This window comes from Sciurus carolinensis, unplaced genomic scaffold (assembly GCF_902686445.1).
Source record: "Sciurus carolinensis unplaced genomic scaffold, mSciCar1.2, whole genome shotgun sequence".
Classification (NCBI taxonomy): Eukaryota; Metazoa; Chordata; class Mammalia; order Rodentia; family Sciuridae; genus Sciurus; species Sciurus carolinensis.
Window position 1 is genome coordinate 2,054,917 of NW_025920129.1, and position 24,896 is coordinate 2,079,812.

At 46.9% G+C, this 24,896-nt stretch overlaps 1 long non-coding RNA gene across 1 annotated transcript; it reads left to right on the forward strand.

Annotated features, from left to right (window-relative positions):
- The first annotated feature begins 663 nt into the window (after positions 1-663).
- Positions 664-23,507, forward strand: LOC124974025 (uncharacterized). Its single transcript, XR_007106736.1, has 3 exons — positions 664-817; positions 1,459-1,662; positions 21,492-23,507. It is a non-coding gene; the product is annotated as an uncharacterized LOC124974025 (long non-coding RNA).
- Positions 23,508-24,896: the final 1,389 nt, after the last annotated feature.

Below are 24,896 nucleotides of genomic sequence, written 5' to 3' on the forward strand. Positions count from 1 at the left end.
TTTCTTTCTATTTTTTTTTGTATGGGGCTTTAACCCAAAGGTGCTTAACCATGCTGCCACCTTTCCAGCCTTTTTATATTTCATTTTGAAGCGGGGTCTTGCTAAATTGCATGGGATCTCATTAAGTTCCTCAGGCTGGATTTGGAGTCATCATACTCCTGCCTCAGTCTCCTGAGGTGCTCAGATCACAGGCATGCACCACCCTGCCTGGCTTACCTATGGGGTTTTTATTTAGGCAGTGCTACAAAACTGCTGTATGACCTGGTTGATCACATGCCCACACATGTCTAATGCTACAATGTTGGAGCCTTAAGAGGATTAAAAGGATGAGAAAGGACCTGACAAATTTGACTGATTTTCATTGTGACTATATATTATTCTTATATATTCAAAGATTCCCAAACTATCAAAGAGATAAAAGGGGAGAGAGGAAAGTTTCAAGACCTGGAACTTCTAAGTTGGGTCCAGTAACTCAGGGATTCTGACTTTTGAACTAGGAAAAGCCATTAGTAACCAACAGAGGGCTCAGGTGCTCAGGCGAGGCGAGTTGTTCCCTGCGGTGTCAGGAGGTGGCGCAGTAGGCGGCAGCGTCGGCTGGGGCGGACCGGAAGCCCAGCCGGAGGCTCTGGGGGGTTGGCCGACTCCTCCTGCTTCCGCTGCCATCCTCGCAGCGATGGAGCCGGCTTTCCCCTGTCCGTGGTTCTTGCTGCCTCCAAAATGCCGCTGGAGAACCTGGAGGAGGACGGTCTGCCAAAGACCCGGAGCACCGCGGAGACCAAGGGACGCGAAGAGCTGATGGCGGCCGTCCGCGACAACTGTGAGGCCCCGCGAGCACCCAGTCAGCGGCCTGGGCCTTGCCGCCTGCGCCCCGCACCCTGCGGGCCTTTTCCCAGCGGAGCACGGGCGCGGGCGCCCATCAATTCCTTAAGGCTTTACGGGGGGGGGGGGGGGGGGGGGCGGGGGGGGGGGACTGCGCCTTGCTGCGCGGGCTCCGCTTGGGGTCCTTTCTGTCCTAGTGCCCCTAGCGGGGAGCCTGGTGCTGGGCTCGGTGCGGCTGCTCCTGTCCCCCTAGCTCTCCAGGGGAGCAGGTGTTGGGTCCGGTTCCTGTCTCCCTCCCAGCCCTGAGCGCTTGCGGTTGGACTCGCGGCTGGGAGCATGTGCAGAGAGGTTCTTGCTGTCTCCTGCTTGCAGACTCGAGTTTCCTCCTTTGCGTTGAAGCCGTGCAGCGCAGAGGCTCGCCCTCCCTTTAGACCTGGGAGGGTGGCAGGAGTCAGGATGGGCCCGTGCAGCCCCCACCTGCAAACGTTGTCGTTTGTCCAAGTGGTTTGCCACGCGGTCTCCGGTTGCTTTCCCGGAGTGAGGAGATGGGTGGGTAACTACCGCGTGGAAAGAATCGGGCAGACACCGCCTTTAGAGTCCCAGGTGACCCACTCGTGCATTCCTCTTTTTGGCTTTCAGACATGACTCCTTATTATGAAGCCTTGTGCAAACCCTCCACTGGCAGATGGACATGGACCTCCTCAATAAGATGAAGAAGGCAAATGAAGAAAAGCTGAAGCGTTTGGATAAGGAGCTGGAGGATGCAGAGAAGAATCTGGAGGAGAGTGAGATTCAGGATGCAATGATGCAAAAGCTGAGTACCTGTGTCGGATTGGCGACAAGGTGAGTGGTACTGGGCACCCCGTCTTGTGTCAGTATCATCTCCACGTGGGGACTGTTCTGCATTAACATCTTATTCTAAAGATTAACTTTAAAAAGACAAAGGCAGTCAAGTTCACCTGAGCTCCTGAGTCAGTGCAAACATGAATGAAAAATGATAGTCTTGCACTAGCCTCATGACCTACTCCAGATGCCAGTGTGTTCCTGCACATGGAGCTTGCTGTCATTAACTACAAGAACAGTGCAGAGATGTTTTATTCACTGCTTTTACAAAATTGGGGTCATTCTCATTACTTCACTGTTCTCATTTGTTTGGAAAGTATTTGTTTTGATATGTTATAAAAATGTGTACAATTTTCCTTGTAAGAAACTGAAGCTCAGTAAGTATTGTAGATGTTTGGCCTTTTATTATTATTATATATCTTTTAAGATATTATAGACATTTACTGTATTCATTTATTTATATGTGGTGGTGAGAATGGGACCCAGTGCCCCTCATGATAGGCAGGACTCTTACCACTGAGCCACAAGCCCAGCCCAGTTTGACCGTTAACTCTTTGCATCCTCAGAGATAAGATTTTAGTATTTTTCTTGTGTATTTATGAACATGTATTTGTCATGCTGAAAATGGGTAGCATTGAACTCTTTTGACCTCTGTGGAGTCCTAGTATCTAGGCAGTCCTGTTTACCTTTCCACCTAGTGTATCTCAGAGGATATCCCATGACATCTCACTCATTCTTGTTAACTGCTGCCTAATCTTGAACTGTGGATGTGCCATAGGGTGTCTGTTTGGGGATTCATGGACATACATGTTATTTTAGCTGTTTTTAACAAACGGCTGTGGTAGAAAACATGCTTGTATTTGTCCCTTAGTATGTATAAGCTAGTGATTTACTCAGGTTTTGATCAGTCTATGAAAGGAAATTGCTGGACTGGTGAGCAATGTTTATTTTACTAATGTGGCCCAATCTGCATAACACTCACCAGTACTGGATTTCAGTGGAAAAAAATTAACTGGTTGTGTAATGTTAGAGGAAGGGCTCTGAATGTCCTTAACTTTAAGTACCACCCCTTTAAGTTTGTTGGTCTAGGATGACATGTCAGTGAGAAGAATGAAATAGTGTGCTGTCGTGGATCAGACTGTCTGAGTTTTATTTTCAGCCCAAGTAATTATGATTGAACCCTCAGTTTACCATCCATAAAATAGGGAAAATGATAGTTTGTACTTAGCTGACTAAGGATAGAGGCAAAGAGCTTAGATCTGTACCTGACACAAATGTTAAGCTATTACTCATTGAAAACAAGGATTTTTTTACCTCTCTAATGATAAATTTAACAGAGGTTCATGATCAAAATTTGTAATATATAATAAGGTTTAAAAATAATAGTTTGTGTTGTCAGCCTAAGTGTGGAGAGCAGGCTGGGCTGGGCTGAGAGGGATGCTTGCTCACAGGTAAGGCAGGGAGGAGGGTTTCCAGGTGCCAGCAGACCTGTCCCCCAGGGGCAGGAACAGGGACTGCAAGTGGCACCCTATGCTCCTCAGGCTGCAGGTGGACTGGGGCTGCCAGTTGGGAAAGATACATTTTATAATAAATTCACAAAGGAGAGGTGAGGACAGCTTCACAGGCTGATGTTTATTCATCCCAAACAAAAACACACTGAGTCCAGTAGCAATAGAAGGAATCTGTTAAAACATGTGAAGCACATTTGCCAAAGCTTGGGGCAGACACGGGCTGAGTGCCCACGTGGCTGCTGCTCGGTCCTCTAGGGTGAAAGCCTGCTCACTGGACCCTGTCTGCACATGTAGCTCTGGGGGGCACAGCGAGGGAGCAGAATACCGCTGACCCTTTCTTCCTAGGTGGTATGATTTTATAACTTGAAAACCTGGCCATTGCTTATTATGAGAAAGACATTTTGTATGGTAGATACAAAGAAGGTAAATGTGCAACAATCGGTATTTTTCTCTAACCCTGTTTCTCTTTTAAACCATGAAAAATTTCTCATTTCCAACAAAATTGGAAACACCTTTTAATACTAAAAAAATTCATAAAAAGGAATAGAATATTATTAATCTATTTATAAGAAAGAAATACAGCCTACATTAGAATCCTAAAATCTATTTGGAAGAAATAACCCAAACACTAATATATAAAGAAACATGCTAGTTTCTACAGGAAAAGCATATCATTGTGAAACTGGATTCCACATCACTGTGTGGACATACTGCATTCCAGGCGGACACCAGGGACTGCTGCTGTCATCAAGGTGGCTTGAAGCTGTGACCTATAGAGGGGAAAGGTTCTGAGAGTCCCCAGTTCATCTCTGAAAAAGAAGGCAGGTGAGGAAGGACTGTGTGGAGAACTAACCCTTCCAGGGACCACAGATAGGGACAGGGCTCACTCCAGGACAGGCCCGCAGTGCACTGCTTGAGGAGGGAGGTGGGTTCAGTAGCTGGCCACCCTGGAACCACCATCAGTGAGCACTGTTCTCAGGAGCATCAAAGCTTTGAAGGTTGTTAACCATGGAGTGGCAAAAATCAGGAGAAGGTGTTACCCGCGTTTGAGTGGGGTTGTCTTCACAGGCAAGGTTGGGGGCCTGGAGGCTGGAGGGGAGAGGACAGGGCCTTGATCACCAGGCAGGGGGTCTGCCCAGTCCACTGCTGCAGAGTAAAGGGACATTCAGAGGAGAGGAGAGGTAGCAGTGAACAAGAACCTATGTCATCCTCTGAGTGGAGGTGGACACAGAAGAGGGAAGGAGCGCTCTGTCATCAGCTGGGCAAATGCCCACATCTGGTGACCTGGTGCTGTCAAAGATGTGGGTATGGCTCCTTCAGACCTGACTGTGTGAGTGCAGGTCACCATGACACACACCTATGGATAGCTGTGACAACAGAAAAAGACCTCTTTCGTTTGGAACAAGGAAGGAGTGGAGTGGACTTTGCCTTGGCTTCTCCTGAACCTTCCCCCTCTAGATTCTTGGTGTCTGCAACTGCTGCCACCAGAGAGGGAGGAGATGCCGTTCCAAGACATGTGGACGTGTGTCTGGTCCTCTACAGCCCCAGGAAAGCAGGGGTGAATGTCCTCTGGGCTGTGGCTGGCTGCTGAGCTGCCTCCTGGGCCCTAGGTGTCCGGGTGACCTCTGGAGTCCCTGGCACTCCCTCTGCTGATGGTGCTTCAGTGGATCTGTTCTCCAGTTTGAATGGTGGATATCTCCCCAGCTCAGTGGGTGTGGCCCTGAGCTGTGTCACCGGAAACTGAGGCTCTTCTGCTGGAGGCACTTCTTGTGGCACTGCAGCTGGGCCTTTCCTTGCTTGCCCTGGGCCTTTCCTGCTTGCCACCAGCACCTGCCCTGAGAGTAAGGCAGCTTCTCTCCCACAGCAGGTGTCTTCTCAGACCAGGGCCACCAGGCTTATGTGGCTTGGAACCAAATGGCAGTTCTTGTGGGGACAGCACAAGGCTTCCTCACACTGTGTCCTCTTCACAGGCCCAGACTCACTGGGATCGGGGTGCTCTAACTGTGCCAGGAGTCTGTGCACATGGAGGCTCAGCTCTGTCCCAGGCATGGTGTACTGCTGGAATGTGTTGAGACGTCTTGGGGTGTCCACACTCGGGGCCCCCCAGGAAGTCTTCAGGATTTGTATACTGCAGCATTTTAATGATGGAGCAGAGGGTTCTGTGGAGGTGGGAGTGGGCAGGCAGCCATGAGCACGTGGGTGCCTCTGGCTAGACCCTCTCAAGGCCCTTGTATGTTGGGCTTCCCATAGCATGGCCAGGGGGCTCCCGGGCAACTGGGCAAGGAGGGCAATCCTGAGGGATGTGTATGGCCAGTGGTCTCCCGGCTTCTGTCCAGTCTCCATGCAGGAAAGCGTGGGTGCTCTGGCGGGATCAGCCATGTTGGAGGGGTCCTCACGGGGCCTGGCCCTGGGAGCCTAGCAGTCCTCTGCTCCTTGGATCCCTGACCCTCCCCTCTGTGTCTTTATACAGGCAAAGCCCTCTTCTGGAGTCACAGCAGGGAGGTCCTCGCTTTGTGCAGCCTCCTCTACATTAGCCTCCCAAGTGCCCCATCTGAAGAAGGGGACCCTCCCTCTCTGACTAAAGACCACTTATTTCTTCACTTTAAGCTGCTCCTCCTCTTCTTGTGACCTGAGGTCTCCATCTGTCGGGGTACCCGTACCCCTGGCCCTAGGTGTGGCTAAGATGGCGCCTGGCAGTGAGCTAGAGCAGTTAACTTTTGCACAAACAACTGACATTATTTTGAGGAAGTTCCAGGGATTGGTTAAATTCCCTCGTGGACAGTGCATGATCACTGCATGTCTGCATTTACTGCCTGTATCTGTTCATGCTCTCCCCTCGTGCTCAAATGCTGATTGGTTACAGTAATGTATATATTGGAGTGTAAGTTCCTCGAAAGAGGAGAACAAAGAAAGAACAAAGAGGAAGGGAGTGCGCGCGAATAAAAAGGCTGAAAAGAACCAGGTGTCGCATCTCTCTGCGGGCGGGGAGCGCGATTAGGGGAGTGCGATAAGTGGCGCCGAAACCCGGGACCCCGAGGAGAAAATAAAGAGTAAGTTTTTTTTTTCTTTTTTTCTTTCATTCAAGACGTAAATAGTCCGAGAGTAAGTTTTTCATTCAAGACGTAAATAGTCCGAGAGTAAGTTTTCATTCAAGACGTAAATAGTCCGAGAGTAAGTTTTCATTCAAGACGTAAGTAGTCCGAGAGTAAGTTTTCATTCAAGACATAAATAGTTCGAGAGTAAGTTTTTCAATTCAAGACATAAATAGTCCGAGGATAAGATAGTGAGACAGTCTCGACGTTCGCAGCATTGCGACTAGCTGAAGTGATTAAAAGGCAAATCTATGCAGTGGTACCAAAAGGTGTGTCTAGTGTGTGTTATTGTTGTCCTGTTTGTGTGGGTTGTTCGTGTGTTTGGATTGTTTCTCAGTGTAATAGAATTTAGCCATAGGAACAGAACTGTCTATGACTGGAATGCAACAGCCTCTTAGGGAGTTGCTAAAAAGTCATGGAACGCCACTAAAAGCAAAAACAGCTCGAACGTTCCTTGATATCATAGAGAAGGTCTCTCCGTGGTTTTTAAATGAGGGGCTATTAAATATTCCACAGTGGGAACATAATATAGTAGCCATAGTCCCCACAAGTATTGGGAGATAATTGTTTCATGATTTTCTGCATTCAAACCTAACCTGATTTCTCAACCAGGAAAAGAAGGGTTAAAAAGTCCTGGGTGATCATCCCTCCCCCCTGCCTGGCCTTGTCAAAGCCTGCAATGGAATGTAAATTACAGCAGTCTCAGCGGGAAAAGGGGGGGGGGTAACCTGAAGAAAAGAAAAAAAAAAAGGTGTCCGTTTTAAACTTAACTAACTTATTTTCTAGGATTCTTCATTTGTTTTGTTTTTCTTTAATGCTATATTTTTGAGCTCATAATTTTGATCCTGCATACCTAGGTTAATGATTTTTTTTTCTTTTTGATCAGTTCTATTTTTTATTCAACTGAAGTTTTTGAACATCTGTTTCATTGCAATGAACATTTACCTATAAAGTTTCAAGGCCTTTGATTTTATGTTATCTGTATGTCGTGCTGTCTAATGTCATGTTTTGTCAAAACTGAGCGCTCTTAAAATTAAAATTTAAAAATGGATCCAAATACTTTTATTCACGTGATTTAAAAAGGTTCAATTTAAATTGGGTAAACTAATAAAAGTAAAATATCTTTAAAAATAACTTGCAAGTCTCCAGGTGGTCAAACTAATGAAATGTTAATGTTAAACAATGTCTAATATCAATTGCTTCTAGGACTTTTCTTCAGCAGGAAAGAGGCAACGGATCTTGTTCAGGACACTTGTCTGATATCTTGGTTTTTATAAAATAAATAAATTGGAGTTAACATGTATGGGATTACTCAAATGTGTTTGTAGAGACGTCTGGTTAATTTACAAAGTTAAAATGCTAATTGTTAAATAACATCAAGTACTTTTAACTCCTTAAATTACATGTGGTAACATACTTAAACATTATTGGTGTTTTCATAGGTTGGTAAATAAAAAGGGTTTACGATTACTTTGTGTCCTCACTAAACTAAAAACAAGGTTACTAAAAGTTATGTCCTAACAAGTGGAATTCTATATATAAAGGGTCCCAAAAGTTTCAACTGTGTTTCAATTAAGAGTACTATAAACAACAAAATATTTAATCTTATTAAATTAGGTGATTTATCTAAATTCAGAAATTTCATAAGAGTTGTTTCAGAATGTAAACAAAAAGGGGTCAACAAATAGAAAAAAAAAATAAAAGGTTCCAGGTTTAAAAATATATTTAATAAAAAGGAAAAGAAAATGTTTCTGGATAAGAAAGTCTGTGTGTAATAAAGGACAAGTTTCAACAAGTCTATGTGTAACTAAGTTGGTTGTATTATGTAAATCAGCTAAAGCTATTTAAGGTTTTTCCTAAGGTAAAATACTAATGTTCTGATATAAGCCAAAGTTTAATCTATATGGTAAAATGACATGGTAAAATAACAAAGTTTTCTTAAAAACACTAATTCATTCTTAACTTTGTGTCTCTTAAGTTTTATTCTTTAGAACAATTGTCTTAAAAATAGGGGTTTATACAATTATGGTTAAGCAACTGTTAAAAATTGTACTATGTTATAAAGTCTAAATTTTTCTTTAAAAACTAAAATTGGTAAGAACCAATTCCTCACTAAAATTAAAATAACTCTAACCACAGATGTACCTTATAACCCACAAAAACAAAGTATTGTCGAACATACACATCTCACCCTCAAAAATACTCTTTATAAACAAAAAGGGGGAATAGAGGAGACCTTCAGGTCCCCTAAAGATAAACTTTCTCTTTGTCTCTTTGTTTGGGGTTTTTTAACTCTGGGTAATAAGGGTAACCTGGTGCTTTACTGGAGCTGCGGCTCAGTTTGTGTGTTTCCACGGAATACACTAACTTACAACCTCTTTTTAGTCTCTTAGGAGAAACAGTTCAACTATGTAACAAAACAACTGCTTCTCTCAATTGTACTTCAGATTTGTGCTATCTCTCAATGTTAAAATGCTTCTAGGTTCCTGCTGGCAGACTTAATGTGTGTTCCTACCTTCCTACCAGTCCCAGTCTCTGTTACAGATGCAGAATCGCCAGTGTTACTATCAAGAAACAGGAGAGAATTTGGCATCACAGCGACTATGGTCACTGCAATAGTGGTTTCTGCAACAGCAGCACTAGCAACTGCCATACCTACAACAACAGCAGTCAATCACTTGGCCGAAAATACAGCTGCAGCCTTACAGACTAAAGAAACTCTAAACCAACATTTAAGAACAGGCATTCTCCTGGTGAATCAGAGAGTGGACCTACTACAAGAACAAGTGGACATATTACAAGAACTTTTGGGACTGGGATGTGTTTACTATTTAAGAGCTGTTTGTGCTACCCCCATTGTATATGATAATTCCAGCACCGCAGCTGGGTTATCTAAAAAATTGTCAGCCTATCTTACTTCTACTTGGTCATCTCAATTTGATAATCTTACCTCACGACTTAGGGCTAAAATTGTCAAAGTTAATTCTACTAGGGTACAAATTGCTTCTATGTCTGAGCTGGCTAAATGGTTTTCTTCTGCTTTCGATTTTGTAAAACAGTGGGCAAGTTTGGGCACTTTGGGACTGCTTCTCCTCATTGGTATCCTTTTCCTCACTCGTCTGTTTGTGCATCTACGAGCCAGCCAAAACAGGGATCGGATTATCTTTCATCAGGCCATGACCGCCCTAGAGACCGGCAGTTCCCCACAAGTATGGCTCACGATGCTGGACCGGTAGTCATACGGGTAAGGAAGGAGGTGACCCCATACCGACCTAAGACAGGAGCTGTGGCATGCTCTACAGTTATCCAATGACGGGTAAGGACGGTGGTTGACCACTCCGCCTAAGACAGACACGGTCCCAAGCCTTAATTTTATAATAAAAAAGGGGGAACTGTCGGGGTATCCGGGACCCCTGGCCCTAGGTGTGGCTAAGATGGCGCCTGGCAGTGAGCCAGAGCAGTTAACTTTTGCACAAACAACTGACATTATTTTGAGGAAGTTCCAGGGATTGGTTAAATTCCCTCGTGGACAGTGCATGATCACTGCATGTCTGCATTTACTGCCTGTATCTGTTCATGCTCTCCCCTCGTGCTCAAATGCTGATTGGTTACAGTAATGTATATATTGGAGTGTAAGTTCCTCGAAAGAGGAGAACAAAGAAAGAACAAAGAGGAAGGGAGTGCGCGCGAATAAAGAGCTGAAAACCAGGTGTCGCGTCTCTCTGCGGGTGGGGAGCGCGATTAGGGGAGTGCGATATCCATCCCTAGAAAAGGCCAGGTGGGTGTCACCTCTTACCTCTTACATCCCAGGACCCTTACCTCCTATTTGCCTGGTGGGATTGACCAGCTTCCTGAGAGTTGGGGCTCCTGAGGGCTGGGAGGTGAGTCTCCCTCCTCTTGAGTGACAGGCTATCTTGAGAGATGAATGGACCCACCATCCTCTGCCTCTTTGTCTCCAAGCCCAGGTCCCCATGGGCATTCCAGGGGTCCCTGTCTGGCTCTGTGGTGATCAGGGACCCTCCCAGAAGTGATGCACACTTTCCTTTTCTTCCCAAAAGTGGAAGCTGCTTTGCTGAGGCCTCAGAGCTTGAGGACAGGCCCAAGCCTGGGACTGGGCCCCAGCCTGAGGGCAACCTGCTAGGGCTCCTTCTCCTTGGTCCTGTACACACCCAGACAGGGTGGTCCTTGTGGCTCCCCTTCCCCAGTAACAGGGCTTAGTGATGTTGAGTTCCCACACATGCTGGAGGCAGCGGGTCCCTGGGTGGGGAGAAGGGGCGCACCTTCTGCACAGCTGCTCCATCAGCTTGTGGGTGCTGGTCAGACTCTGGTAGGTACGCTGGAATTCGTGGAGGAAAGCCTTGTACCTCTACAGAGCAGGCACCAGGCCATTGGTGATGTCCTCCCACAGGAGTGCATTTAATGTCTGCACCAGGCTGGAGAGGTCCCCTGGTGCAGCTTTGCTGTGTTCCTCCTAGTGTGGGGATCAAAGGGAACACTTCAACATGGAAACAGTGGCAACCTGCAAATGATGCTCATGTATCAATTGAGATCCAAAAAGTCCTCCTCTCTGTCTCCCTCCCCCTTTCCCTGCCCCCTCTAACTCCCATGCTGTGAGGCTCTGGGGTCTCCAACACGGGATCAGAGTGGGCAGCTAGCCTAAACTCACCGGCCCTGTGCTACTGTGTCTCACTCTCCAGTTCCTCCTAAACCTTCGCCAGAGGGGAGGGGGCCAGACACTGACCCAGCGCCTCCATGTTCGGGACAGGCCACTGCTCAGGGCCTTCCTGAGGCCTGCATAGCAACATGTCAGGAGACAGCAAGAGCTCATGGCTCTGGATCGCTCTCTCCACAGAACTGAACAGACTGGGCTGTGCTCATTCTCTGGGTTCCTGGCTACCAGTTCTCTTTGTTCCATTGCCAGGAAGTGAGTTCACTTCCTGGGGTCCCCTTACCTGAGGCACTTCCTCACAAAACGGGAGCCATCTTGGAGTCGCCCGCTCCCCTGGCCTGTGACACAAGTGAGAGTGGCTGACGCACACACCCTTCCTCTGTGCTCAGGAAAGTCCTGGGGAGCAGCTTCCCAGGAGTGGGAGGCAGATAGTTTCAGACCCTTCCCCTCCTTGGGCTCTCTGTGTGACACTGTATGAGACTTTGGAGCTTGCAGGGCCTCCCTAGCTGCCCACATGTCTTGCAGGGTCCTTCTGCCATCTGCTCTGAACTTGTCCTCAGGTGTGTGGGTCGTCACTCACCTGTATCACCTGGGGAGCCTCTAATACTGGGGTCACAGTCTGGTCACTCACAAACACACACTGGAGGCTGTTACAGAGATGGGAGGAGATAAATGGTACAGAAGAAGCAGTGTAAGTTGGTTCACGTTCATCCCTAGACTATGCTATAGCTGTTGTTTAAATATTCATTACTTAATCCAAGGGAAAGTGAACGGAAAAACAGGGAGACAGGAGCCAAAGCCAAACGCTGGAGCAGTTCCATTTTATTTTTAAAATGTACACACTTATATAGGGCCGGAAGAGGCAGATTGGTTGGCACATGATACGGGGTGAGAGTTGATTGGGTGAGCCTTGTTGCTAGGGGTGTGTGCATGGTGTCAAGTGCTGATTGGGTGGGACTTTGTGTTGTCGGGAGAAGGTCAGTAAAGCGCTGATAGGGAAAAGTAAGAGCTGTTACTTTATATTTGTCCCTTTTTTTTATATTTTGGAATGGGTCGTCAGTCTGGCTACTTCCTGCTGGATGGGGGTGAAGTCTGGGAAAGGATAGAGGGTTTCGGGAGAAATATGGTCAGGAGATCCCATAACAGGGCCAAAAAGGGAAGATTTCTTGGGGGGTGAGGTTGGTGAATGTCCCTTGTAGCAGCCTCGGGTGGAATGAGCCAAGCGTTCTGGTGAAGGTATGTGAGGAAAGAGTTCCACAAGCTGAATAGTTTTTCCTTAATGGGTGGTGATAATATGTCCCTGCGGGGATGTGGGGACATCATCTCTAGCCAGTGGTTGATAATACCTGAGAAGAAGCTGGCTGAAAGTTTGGTTAGAAACAGTTTGAAGTTGACATTGAAGGAACTTTAACAAGCAGGGTAAAAAGAGGTGAGAAAAATGAGGTGTACTGGACCCTGGATTGGGAGTACCCATGCAAGGAAGGAGGACTGAAGCCAAGATGAAAGAGGGGAACTGGAAGTATGTCCTCGAAGCCCCGCATCTAAATCCTGTAGTTTAATAGTGTTCTCTTCTACCACCCCAGATTCATTTATGTAATAACAACATTCTTCTCTGAGGAATAAACAAGTACCTCCTTTTTCAGCTGTGAGAAGATCTATGGCCCTGCAGTTTTGCAGTGTTACCTGGGCCAAAGAGGTCACCTGTTTTTGTAAGGAGGCTAGGGATTCGGTGTTGAAGTGAGGGCACCTTCAAGTTTGGTGTTCAAATCTTCCATGGCCCACAGAGAGTGACCAAGGGTTCTGCCTGAAAGAGCAACTCTGGTGATAGAAGAGGTTACTGTCATTCCCACGAGTATAGGTAGAAAGGCAACTCGTTTCTGCCATGGGGTTGGAAGGAAAAAAGATTGAAGCTTGGAGGAGCTGCAGAGGGTCAATTGAGGCACCAGTGTGATAAGGACACTGGGAGAAGTGGAATCAGCATGGAACTGGTTACTGACAGTGGTGTTACACCAGAAGAAATGTCCAGGGTGGGTATATACAGCACTTGTAATAGTGGTAGAAGCGTGGCAAAGTATACCTGAAGGATATATTGAGGGTGAGGATGTGAGAAGACAATGAATGAAAGTGATCTGGTTCAGGTTCCCGTAAGGGGCAGCATGGATAGGTGTCATTGGTTTTGCAGAGGTTATGAATGAGTAGTTAGAGGAGTTCAGGGGGACTGCGGCCAGGAGGGGTCAGCGGAGGTGAGATTTAGAAATCTAGCTGTATCTTGGATAAGGTGTAGCCAAGAATAGGTATGACCAGAAGGTGAGAATGTATTTTGTAAGGTCTGAATAAGAACCTTTTCTGAGCATTGTATATCTGAAGCAACTTGAGAGATTTGCGACCCTATGGGTGTGAGTTCACGAGAGATGTGAAAGGTCTCATGAGGTTTAGACCAAGTTCCGTAATAATTGAAGGCCGTCTCTCTGGTTGCCCAGCGTGGGTCCCAGGCGTCTTTGATAGTGAACTTGAGCAGTTGTCATGTTTCTGGAGATTGTTGGAGGTGGAGGTAGGATGATGCTCAGGGGTGGGGTGATCCAGGTAGTGAATGTTGCATGACCAATATGTACAACCCCCATAAACATCAGGCCACCATTGACAGTGATCTTTAGTCTGGTCATAGATGAAGCAGAGATAGGGAGAGAAGGGGGGCTAAATGAAGGAGACCTTGGTTGATGGTGTGAACATAAGGGTTATTGGAGCTGAGCATCCTGTTGTTGGACAGGATGCAGAGGTGGGAAGTAGATGAGTAGTTTTGGTGCTATGTTCAGTGTAGGTCTCTCTGATTTTGAATGTCCAGACAAAAGTTGTCGCATGTGAGGGGAGACTTGGAAGTACTAGGAGGAGTAGGTGGAGCAACAGTCCAGAGTTGAACATTTTGGTGTATGGTTTGAGTATTTTCGGGTATGGGTTTGAGGAGTGAGATGCAAGAAAAACATAGTTTTAGAGGGTTTTGAGGGGAGGGAGAACAGGAGAATCTGGGATGAGCTTCGTGAGAAGGAGTTTCCTGATGAGCTTCTTTTGGATTGGCAGGACAGGAGGCTGGTTTGAGCCTAGAAATATGAATCCATGGGGTAAGTTGGTTGTGGGGGACTGCTAGCTTATCAGCTGTTGGAATACATTAGATGGCTTCTACAGGTCCTTCCCATTTTGGTTATAAAGTGTTTCTTTCTCCCGGAGGACAGTAATAGACAGATTGTCCGAGTGTCAAAGGAAAAGGGTTTTGAGGGAGACTAGGATCAGGAAGGAGCCAGTCCTGGTGTTTCCATAGTTTGGTTGGATGGTGGAAAAGAAGGGGTAAGGCATATATGTCAGAAATTGGCCAAGTCTTGGGTAAGAGCCCAGGGGAATGAGAGGGCGACTGTACATGACCTGGAATGGGGAGGGAAGCGAGGGTTTCTTGGGCAAGACTGGCAAGTGTAAAAAGGCCAAATAGAGTAATTTAACCCAGTCCAGACTTAATTCCATAGCTAGTTTAGTGAGGTTATCCTTAAGGGACCTATTTGTTCTTTCAACCTTCCCTGAGGCCTGTGGGCGGTAGGGGCAATGAAACTGCCATGGGAAAGACAGGTCGTGAGTGAGGGCCTGAGTGACTTGGGAAACAAATTCTGGGCCATTGTCAGATTGAATGGATGTGGGCGTCCCAAATCGAGGGATGATTTGAGTCATTAGGATGTTAGTGACAGTAGAGGCCCTTTTGTTGGATGTAGGAAAAAGCCCCGACCCATCTGGAGAAGGTATCCACCAGTACTAGTAGGTACTTCATGTGTTTAGCCCTGGGCATATTGGTGAAGTCAATTTGCCAGTCAGCTGCAGGGATGTGCCCTCGAGTCTGATGGGAAGGGAAGGGTTTAGGCCATAGGGGTGTGTTAGAATTGGTTCGTTGACAAATGTGGCATGTTGAGGAGATGCGCTTTAAGAGGGCTCTATCATCCCCAGAGAGGGTGAAAAAAGATCGAAGAAAGGTTTCAAGACTTTGGGGCCTAGAGTGAAATAGGGAATGGAGAAAATGGAAAAGATGTTGATGATCTTGTTCAGACATATTCCCAGATAAGTGAGTGTGAGCATTGGAGAGGGATTGGAAGTTTGGAGGACGGCGGATCATGCAGCTTGATCAGCTTTGAAATTGCCCACTGCGATAGGGGAGAAGTCAGTTAGGTGAGCTTTACAGTGTGTGATACCAAGTTTAGATGGTAACTTTAAGGCTTCTGATAAGTCAGAAATGAGTTTTGAGTTAGTAACAGAGGTACCCTTGGTTGTTAGGAGTCCCCTTTCTTTCCATGTGGCAGCATGGGATAATAGAATATGGAAAACATATTTGGAATCAGTGTAAAAACATAAGGTTTTATCTGTAGCTAGTTCACAAGCCCTAGTAGCTATGAGTTCGGCCTGTTGGTTAGTGGTGTTTGGTGGAAGGGGTTTTGCTTCAATTATAGAGGAGAGGGGGACAACAGCGTATCCTGCCACTCTGACCCCATCCTGCATAAAGGAACTGCCATCAGAAAACCATGTGAAGTCGGGACAAGACCAAGACCCCTCAGAGATGGTTGTGGGGCAGGGCAGAAAAGCCTCCAGAGCTTCAGTACAGTTATGGACTGGGGGCTCTGGCAGGTTAGTTGTGATAGGGAGCAAGGAGGTGGGATTCAATGTGGAACCGGGTTTGAAAGATATAGTGGGGTTCTATAAGAATGATACCAGTAGGGAAAGAATACTGAAAGGGGGGAGAGATTGCAACCCTTTGTAGGTCAGGAGGTCTTTCAAGTGATGAGGGGAGAGGCAAAGGTGAGTTTATGAGCTTACTTTTGATGATCATGGCTGGATGCCAAGGTGCATAGGCAGGGAGCCCATCTTCTAACAGTAGGGCCCAACTGCCTAGAGAGATAGGCTACTGGGGCAAAATTTGGCCCATAGTTTGGTCCAAAGACTCCTAAATTTTGGCCTCCCTTTTCATGAACATAGAGAAGAAAAGTTTTTTTTTAGGTCCGGCAGGTGGAGAGCTGGGACCTGCAGGATTGCCCTTCTTAATATGTGGAAAGGCCGTTCAGCAGTGGAGGGTAACGGCTCATTTTGAGGGCCCTTTGCCATGTTGTATAAAGGCCTTGCTAGGAGGAATAATTGGGAATCCATGCCCTAAAATATCCTGCTAAGCCCAGGAAGGATAAGATTTCAGCTTTAGTATGGGGAATGGGAAGGGAGCTAATGAGATGTTTCCTGTTGGTAGTGATGACCTTCCTTACATGGGAGATGGAGAACCTGAGATAAGTGAGCGTGGGACAGGACACTTGGGCCTTTAGAGGGCAGGCACCATAACCCTTGCAGGCCAGAATGTTGAGTAGGGATATGGAGTCATGCTTTGAGATTTCCATGGAGGGCCTGCAGAGTAGGAGGTCATCTACATATTGTAGGAGAGTGGAGTCACGGCAAGTTGAGTGGAAGTCCTTTAGGTCTGTTGCCAGGACTTGTCCAAAGAGATGGGGACTATCTCTAAAACCCTGGGGAAGGACTGTCCATGTAAGCTGTTGAGAGTGTCTGGTTTCTGGGTCAGTCCAGGTAAAAGCAAAAATGTCTTGGGATTCAGGTGCAAGGGTAATGGAAAGAAAGCATCCTTGAGATCTATTACTGAGAAATGAGAGGATGTAGCATGGATTTGGAAGAGAAGGGTGTAGGGGTTAGGGACGAGGGGCTGGATGGGGATAACAGAAGTTGATGAGGTGAAGGTCTTGCACTAAGCAGTAAGAACTATTAGGTTTTTAAAGTGCTAGGATAGGGGTATTGAAAGGAGAGTGAGTGGGTCATAAGTGGGTCCTTTTTTAGGAGGTCCCATATGATGTGCTGGAGGCTAATTAGCGAGGTGGTGGGTAACGGGTATTGAGATTCTTTTGAAAAATGAGTGGGGTCTTTGAGTTGGATCTTAATATGGGGACAGGCGACTATAGAAGGGTTACAGATGTCCCAGACAATGGGGCTTACAAGGGAAGTGGGGAAAGGGAAGTGCTTGCGTTTGGGGTGGTCTTGGGTAGGACCTATGGATGTGGAACAGAAAGGGATTGTGAAATCATCAGCTAAGAGAGCTATTAAAAAATGTGGTGACACTCATCTGACACCAAACCCCAGAGCTGGGGCATCAGAGGCCAATCGGCACGGCACCGGTGTCCCAGAAGATTGGCCAGTTGGAGGTCGGTGGTCTGTTCTAAGGGGAGGCAGCGAGGGGCCAGTGCCCTGACACCCACTGTGCAGTTTCCTTCAGCAACTTTTGAGTTATCAAGATGTCCTGTAGAATCTACGCACAGGAAATTGACAATTGCATACATGGTGACCTTCTATTGAAATTCAAAGATTTAACTTTCCTGGGCTTGACTCTGTGGAGCCAACAGAAGGTCACCTTCTCAGGGATCTTCCATGGTGTCAATTGCTCTCCATGGCATCCTGGAGGAAGGAAAGAATGCTGCCTGGTGTTCTGTGGGGAACACATGTCTCAGGTCAACTTTAAAAAGGGTCTTAGACGCCCTTCCCTGTGAGTTTTCTTACCTGGCAAATGCCTCTTGCTGGGGTTTACTGGCACACTTTATAAGTCCTAGAGTCCCAATAATTTTTGAACAAGCAGTTGAAAAGAGCCGCCAGTCAACCAGTTTCCTTCTGGAATAGCAACACCATGAGAGCCCAGGAGCAGCAGAAACACTTGGGACAGGAAGGGGGTCTTCTGCCTCAGTGTGACCATCTCTCCCTATTCCCCCGTTCCCCTGGTTACAAAATGAGGAAAGCGCCCTTCGCTTCTGTCAAAGAGAAGATGCCTCTGTGTATCACAGATGATGACCACCTCCAAGTTATGGGACAAGAATAGTGGAAGCCAGCAGTCAAGGAACAAAAAGAGAAAGCCCAGCTAAGTAAGCTTACCACTGGTGAGAGAAGCCTGCCTGGTGGGGCTGCCCCTTGGAGGAGGTACTGGACTCCTTCACTCCAAGGGCCTGTTGCAGGACTGACATCCCCTGTGAGCTGGTGGTCCCCAGCACTGTTCTCTCCCCACAGGCACCTATGTCACCTTGATTAGTGGTGTGTCATTGAGGTGGGCCACATTTTATATCCCAGCATGCAGGGAAAATACAATGTGGCAGCCATGTCCTCTGCTGATGCCATTCGGATCCAGACCATGGCTGGGGCAGCGGGAGGGAGGCCTGGAGGGTGGCCTTTGCTGTGGGGATAGTTAATAAGCAAGTAAATAGGAGAGGGGCTCTGGTTCTCTGGATAGGAGGAGACCTTCTATCATGCTTAGGTGAAACTAGATCATCTGTGATTTTTTTTAGACTTGATTCTGCAGCATGATCCTCCCTTTCCTATTTGCAAAAAAAAAAAAAATGTGTGGGGGATGATGGAGGTTGTATAGCAATTGTAGCCTTGAGGAGTGAGAGGATATCCCTACCAAGAAGTGGTACTGGATATTGGGGCATTACAAGGAAAGAATGGGTAAAAGGGAAACTGTCTATAGAGCAGGTGAGAGGAGGTGTTTTTAATGGGAGTATGGTTTTTCCTCCTACCCTGAAAATAGGAGAGGATGAAGGCAGCGTGTGTCCCCAAAACTCCCTCAAGACTGAAAAGGTGACCCCTGTATCTAGGAGGAAGATGATGCTGCGCCCATCTACTGGGTTCCTGCCGGTTGATAGTAACAGCCGGGGAGGAGGACCCAAGGCCCCGTCGGTCATTGAACACAAGGCCCAAGAGGTCACTACTGGGATTTTTGGCCACAACTCCCGTTCAGGAGGTGGGAGAGTCTGAACTCCAGTTGCCCATTTGCTGACATTTAGGGCAAGGCGTGTTGGGGGTCCTAGGAGTAGGGCATGCTTTAGCCCAATGACCCTCTTTGCCACACTTAAAACAGGATCCCAGGGAATTGTAATGTTGCATAGGTTGCTGGCATTGGCCCTGAGGGGCCCTCTGTAGGACCTGGGTGAGCATCTGAAATTTGTTGCTTTCTGCCTTTTCATACCTATGGTATTTACAGTGTTCTGCTTCCTCATCCTGGTTATGGAAAACCTTAAAAGCCAGAGCCATGATTTCAGTCTGAGGTGTTGCAGGCCCTTGTTCATATTTCTTTAATTTAGCCTTTATGTCGGGGTAGCTCTGTGACAGGAAATATGTCATAAGGACATGCCTGTCATCGGGGGTTTCAGGATCTAATTTGCTGTATTGTTGGAGCTTTAGTGAAGCGATCTAAGAATTCAGAGGGGGCTTCATCCTTTTTTAGGATTATCACTTGGATTTTTTTGAAGTTTACTGTGGTGTGAGCAGCCTTTTTTAGGCCAGCAGTTATACAGGCAGCAAACTGACTAATTATAGTCCAGCTGTGGTGTTAAAGTCCCAGTCTGGGTCTTGTTCGGGGACTGCATGGGGGCTCGTAGGGTGATTGGGGTTGACCCGGTGAGTGTCATCTGTGTGAGCTTAGCTAAATCTCAGACCCATCTGCATTCCTCAGGAACATGTAAGAGCATGTAAATGTCATGGTGAGTAAGACTATAGGCCTGTAGGACACATTGGAATTCGCGGATGTAAGTAGTAGGGTCAGTAGTGAAAGAACCTAGCCTTTTTTCTAATTGAGTAAGGTCAGTCATAGAAAAGGGAACATGGACCCGGATAACACCTTCAGGTTCAGCAACTTCTCCTAAGGGTGCTATTGTATGGGACTGGGTAATTGGTTGTGGGTGTGGGACCTGTAGCTGGTGGACTAAAGGAGACTGAAGCAGGAATAGATGGCACCTCAGAAGGAGAAGAAGATGGTGGTGGAGAGGAAAATGGTGATGAAGCAGAAGCAGGAAAAGAAGGAGCTGGGGAAGTAGGAGCTGAAGGAGGGGAACGAAAAGGAGGGGGTTCATCGGCCGGGTCAAAGGAGGGCCGTATGGGCAGAATGGGGTAGTGCAGGTTTCCAGGCTAAAAGAACTTGGTTAGGGCTACAAGGGGTGCAGAGGTCAGAGTGGGACTGGAGGAGGGAGAAGACCTCCTTCCACTTTTTTAAGCACTGGCAATAGTTGAAAAGATTTCACAGAATTTGAGGGTCAAGGGAGCCTTCAGGAGGCCATTGATTTTGATTATCTAAGTGATAAGAAGGCCAGTCCTGAGTACAAAATTTGATGAGAGTTTTTGGCTTGATGTCTGGGGTCAGTGAGAGGCGAGCCAAATTGGTGAGTTAACATTTTAAGGGGGAATCATTCAGGAGGGAAGAAGAGGCCCCCATCGTCCTTTGAAAGTAGAGAGAGAGAGAAAGAGAAGGGAGAGAGAGAGAGAGAGAGAGAGAGAGAGAGAGGAGAGAGAGAGAGAGAGAGAGAGAGAGAGAGAGAGAGAGAGAGAGAGAGAGAGAGAAAGAGAGAAATCTCCAGGCCAGAAAAATGAATGGATGTCTCACTTATGTGTCTCCAAGGAGAAAAACCATTCAGGGGACCCCCAGTAGGGTTGGGGGCAGAGGAAAAGTCAGGTCGTCATCTGAGGATTCCCTTGCCAGGCAGAAATGCCAGTGGCTGCGGGCCAGAGGCCGCAGAGAACCTAGCGCTAGGTTTTTACCAGAAAATGGAGGAAGGTAGGAGAAGGTAGAGAAAAAGAGAGAGGGAATAAGAAGGGGCCTATTGTTTGCTCCTGTCCAATTGGATAACAGAAGAGGCACCAAGGAGTCCACTGTGGCCATAAAGACCGAGGTGGGGTGTGATCTCCTCCCTATAACCAGATGCAGGGGCTGCCAGAAGATCATGGCCAGACAACCTGTGATAGTGAAGTTAAGGGCGGCTGCCTACTGAAGGGTGACTCACCTAGAAATTGGCCGTTGGTGGTTGCAAGGTAGCCAACGCTCAAGAATGGAGATGACGGCGAGAAGCTTTGACCAGGGAAGATGGAGGGGGTCCTCGATATTTGAGGAGATTCCCCGCCCAGGTTTCAGCACCAATGAAAGGATTCACAGGGAAATGTGAGCCAAAGTCAATCGCCATAGCAGTTCCATTTTATTTTTAAAATGTACACACTTATGAAGGGCCAGGAAGAGGCTGATTGGTTGGGGCATGAAATGGGTTGAGACTTGATTGGGTGAACCTTGTTGCTAGGGTTCTGGGTGGGGTGTCAGGTCCCGTTTGGGAGTTCTTGCTGGCGGGAGGTCAGTCAAACACCAATTGTGAAAAATAGGAGTGGTGACCTTATAGAAAGTTCTTTTTCCCTTGTCTGAGATTTACTGAATCCACACTTGGTTGATGAAGTGGGATTTCAGTGTGTCCAGAGATTTTCTTCAACTTAATGTTTTTTTTTACTTCATTGCAATATTTGTGCTTCACATTCCAGTTGACTGGTAGGTCAATATGACTATTCTGCTTTTTCTGGGTGTGTGGTGGGTTCCGGGCATTGAACTCAGGGGCACTCAGCAATGAGCCACCTCTGCAATCCCATTTTGTATTTTATTTAGAGATAGGATCTCAGGAAGTTGCTTAGGGCCTTGCCTTCACTGAGGCTGGTTTTGAACTTGTGGTTCTCCTGTCTCCGCCTCCCAAGCCAATTCACAGGCATGGACCAAAATTCCAAGCAAAATATGCACTTTCAAGACAACTCAAATGATGCAGAAAATAGAAGAGCAAAGAAGATAACCACCAGCACTCCACCAGTGCTGAAGAGCTCTCCAAACATCTTTTATTCATTCAGAAAATGTGATGACAAAGTACCAGACTGTGTTGCAGGGACCAGGATTCCAGCAGTAGAACTAAGCCTGGTTTTGGAAGTCACATTTAGAAGAACAGCTTCTTGGAAATGGGCCTAGGTCCAGCCATAGGATGGATCCACACTTGCACTTTTGAAGTTGTTTTGTCCATTCCACTAGGCCCGTGGCATCTGGCTGCATCAGTAAATAGGGACTGACCACAGAGGAGCCCATCATATTATGGGTCAGCTGCTCCCCCTCAGTCCTTAACTGGTATCAGCTTGGACCCTTTCCATGTCTCTGCTCTTAGGAACGTGGATTGCATGTGGATGATGTGAGGACCCACGTGCTTTCCATACTTGTGTGATTATTTCTTAATTCAAAGCCCTAGAAGAGCTGTTGCTCCATGAAGGAGTGTGGACAATTGACATCTGGATACATTCTGTAGGGATCAGATCATTTATTTCTCCATGACATTCTGAATACTGAACAGAAGCCCTGTGGGGGCAGAAGGAGTAATATCCTTCCCTTGGCTGCTGCCAGCTTCATGACTGAGGTCGCCGGGCGAGGTGGTGCATGCCTGAAATGCCAGCAGCTCAGGGGGCTGAGGCAGGGGATTGCAAGTTCAAAGGCAGCCTCAGCAACTTAGTGAGGCCCTATGCACCTCAGTGAGACTGCTGTCTCACTGACGGCAGTGAGACTGCGGGTGTGGTTCAGTGGTTAAGCACCCCTGGTTTCTATCTGTGGTACAAAATCAATCAATCAATAAGTAAATAGATTAACCGCCCAAAGCATGCAGATGTACTTAATGTAAGTTCCATGGGACGTGCGAGCCCTGGAAATGAAGACCCAAAGAAACAGGCAGCCTGTTTGTTTTGGTGCTGACTTGGATGAAGAGTGGTCTCTCCTGCAGAAGCTTCCTGGGACACAGGGGCCCTGAGCCTGTGGTAACAGACTGGGGTGAGCAGCAAGGCCCAGTTGAGATTCTTCTCGGTTTCTGTTGAGATGAGACAACACCTATTGTCTCAGGAATGGAAAGGGCACCTTTGGACAGACCTACTTTGGAGGAAGGAGAGATTTGCTTATGGGCTGATTCAGGACAGAATATGGCAGTCATATTTCTTGTACTGTCCTCTGAAAGGACAAGGTATGAGGCCTGTCTCCCCTCTGTCAAAATGTGCTTTTTTATATTGTTTTTCATTTTCTGTTTGTTTGTTTGTTTGTTATTGGTACTAAGAATTGAACCAGGAATGCTTAACCACCGAGCCACATCCACAGCCCTTTTTAAATTTGATTTGGTGACAGGATCTCACTGAGGTGCGTAGGGTCTCACTGAGTTGCTGAGGCTGGCTTTGAACTCCCTCCTCCTGCCTCAGCCTCCCAAGCTGCTGGCATTACAGGCGTGCACCACAACTGGTGGATGATTCTTTCATGGATAAGCTTTGCTCACAGTACCTCAGCTGCCTTCTCTTTGCCTTGCTTTATCAGTGATTGAGGATTTTTTTCACATCTGTATTAACTAGAAATCATTCCTGTTTTATGAATTTCCAATGCTCTGTGGATCTCTCCTCATCAGTTCATAAGCAACCATCATATTGTATAAACTGTAATTTTTTCAGGTACGCAGTTTCCCCCTTGGTTATTTTTCTGTCTTTAATGTTTTCTAAGCATATGAGTGTACAATGTTCATAGAGTTAAGTCAATCAGTATCTTGTGATCTGTGATGGGAATTGGAGATGTGATCACAAACTGTTGGGGGCTGTGCCATGCGGACTATGCCAAGATGGCACCTGGCAGCCAGCCAAAGGTTGTTTTGATCACATCGGTGGTGAGGAGGTTGATTAACATAAGCACAGCCAGGTGATTTATCATTGGCCATATTCAATTAAGTTCATGCACACAATGCATGCACAGGTGTTCCCCAGTGCTCCTGATTGTGCCTGTTCATTTTGACCTTTACCGTGATTGGACAGCTAGCTCCTTGCCTAATCTTCGCATAATTGGCGTTAGCCCTACCCTTTACCTCCTAGAGGGGAAATAAGCCGGCTCTCCTCCAGCGCCAGTGTAGTTCCCGGGTTTCCTGAATCTCCAATAAACTGTTCGAAATTCAAGAGCCTCGCTACTCGTTTGTCTCCTGTACCAAATTGACTCCGCTGGATGGCATCAAATGGTGACCCATATGGGGAAAGAGAAAGTACGGGGAACTCTGTGTACAGGGAACTCTGCGTTTGGAACCTCTGCATTCATCTCCCCTCCCAAGAACTCAAACGGTAAGTAGTGAGGTAAGCTGCAGCCCCTGTTTCTAAGGCTGTTAGATGCTCAAGATAGCTGGCCAGGTAGTGAAGTGCAAAAGTGCAAGTATTTTGTGTTGCTTGTGTGTTTGTCAAATTCAAGTCTTGATACCCATTTCTCTATCCAAATGGTAAGTAGCGAGGTAAGCTGAGACCCTGTCTCTAAGGCAGTTAGGTGCTCAGGTCAGCTGAGGCCCTGTCTCTCTCTCTGAGGCAGTTAGGTGCTCAGGATAGCTGGCCAGGTGAAGCTGAGCCCCTGTCTCTAGGGAAGTTAGGTGCTCAGGTAAGCTGAGGCCCTGTCTCTAGGGCAGTCAGGTTCTCAGGTAAGCTGAGGCCCTGTCTCTCTCTCAGGCAGTTAGGCACTCAGGATAACTGGCCAGGTGATGAGACACAAAGAGGATGATAAAGGAACTCCAGAGTGCATGTATTTTGTGTTGTTGTTTGTACTACTGTTATTGTGGTCTTTGTTTGTCCTGTATCAAATTTATTTAGTAGTAAAAGATGGGTTCGGAAATATCATGAAATCAGTCTGAAAGGATGATTCAAAAAGGAGGCATAAAAAATATATTACAAGAAGGAGGTTCTGAGGAAGAGGGAGTTACTGGGGAGGAACTAGACCATGAGATAATTACCCCCTCAGCTCCCCCTTATGATAAAAGTTGGGAAGACCCAACATTTTGTGGGCACTCTTTTTGGCCACGTTGTAGTGGAGTCCCAAGTGATACTGGGGATCGCTACGACCCTGTGGAAGGCCCATTAAGACTATCCTGCCTGGTCTTGGTGGACGGTCAGGGGCAGCAATTTCATCAGGCCCTAGAATTTAAAACAGTAAAATATCTTAAAGAGGCAGTTGCTACATATGGGCCCCAAACTCCGTTTACAGTGATTATGGTGGAATCCATCGCAACACTTAATCTGACTCCTAGTGATTGGGCAAGTATGTGTTGAGCAGTTTTGCATGGTCCACAATAT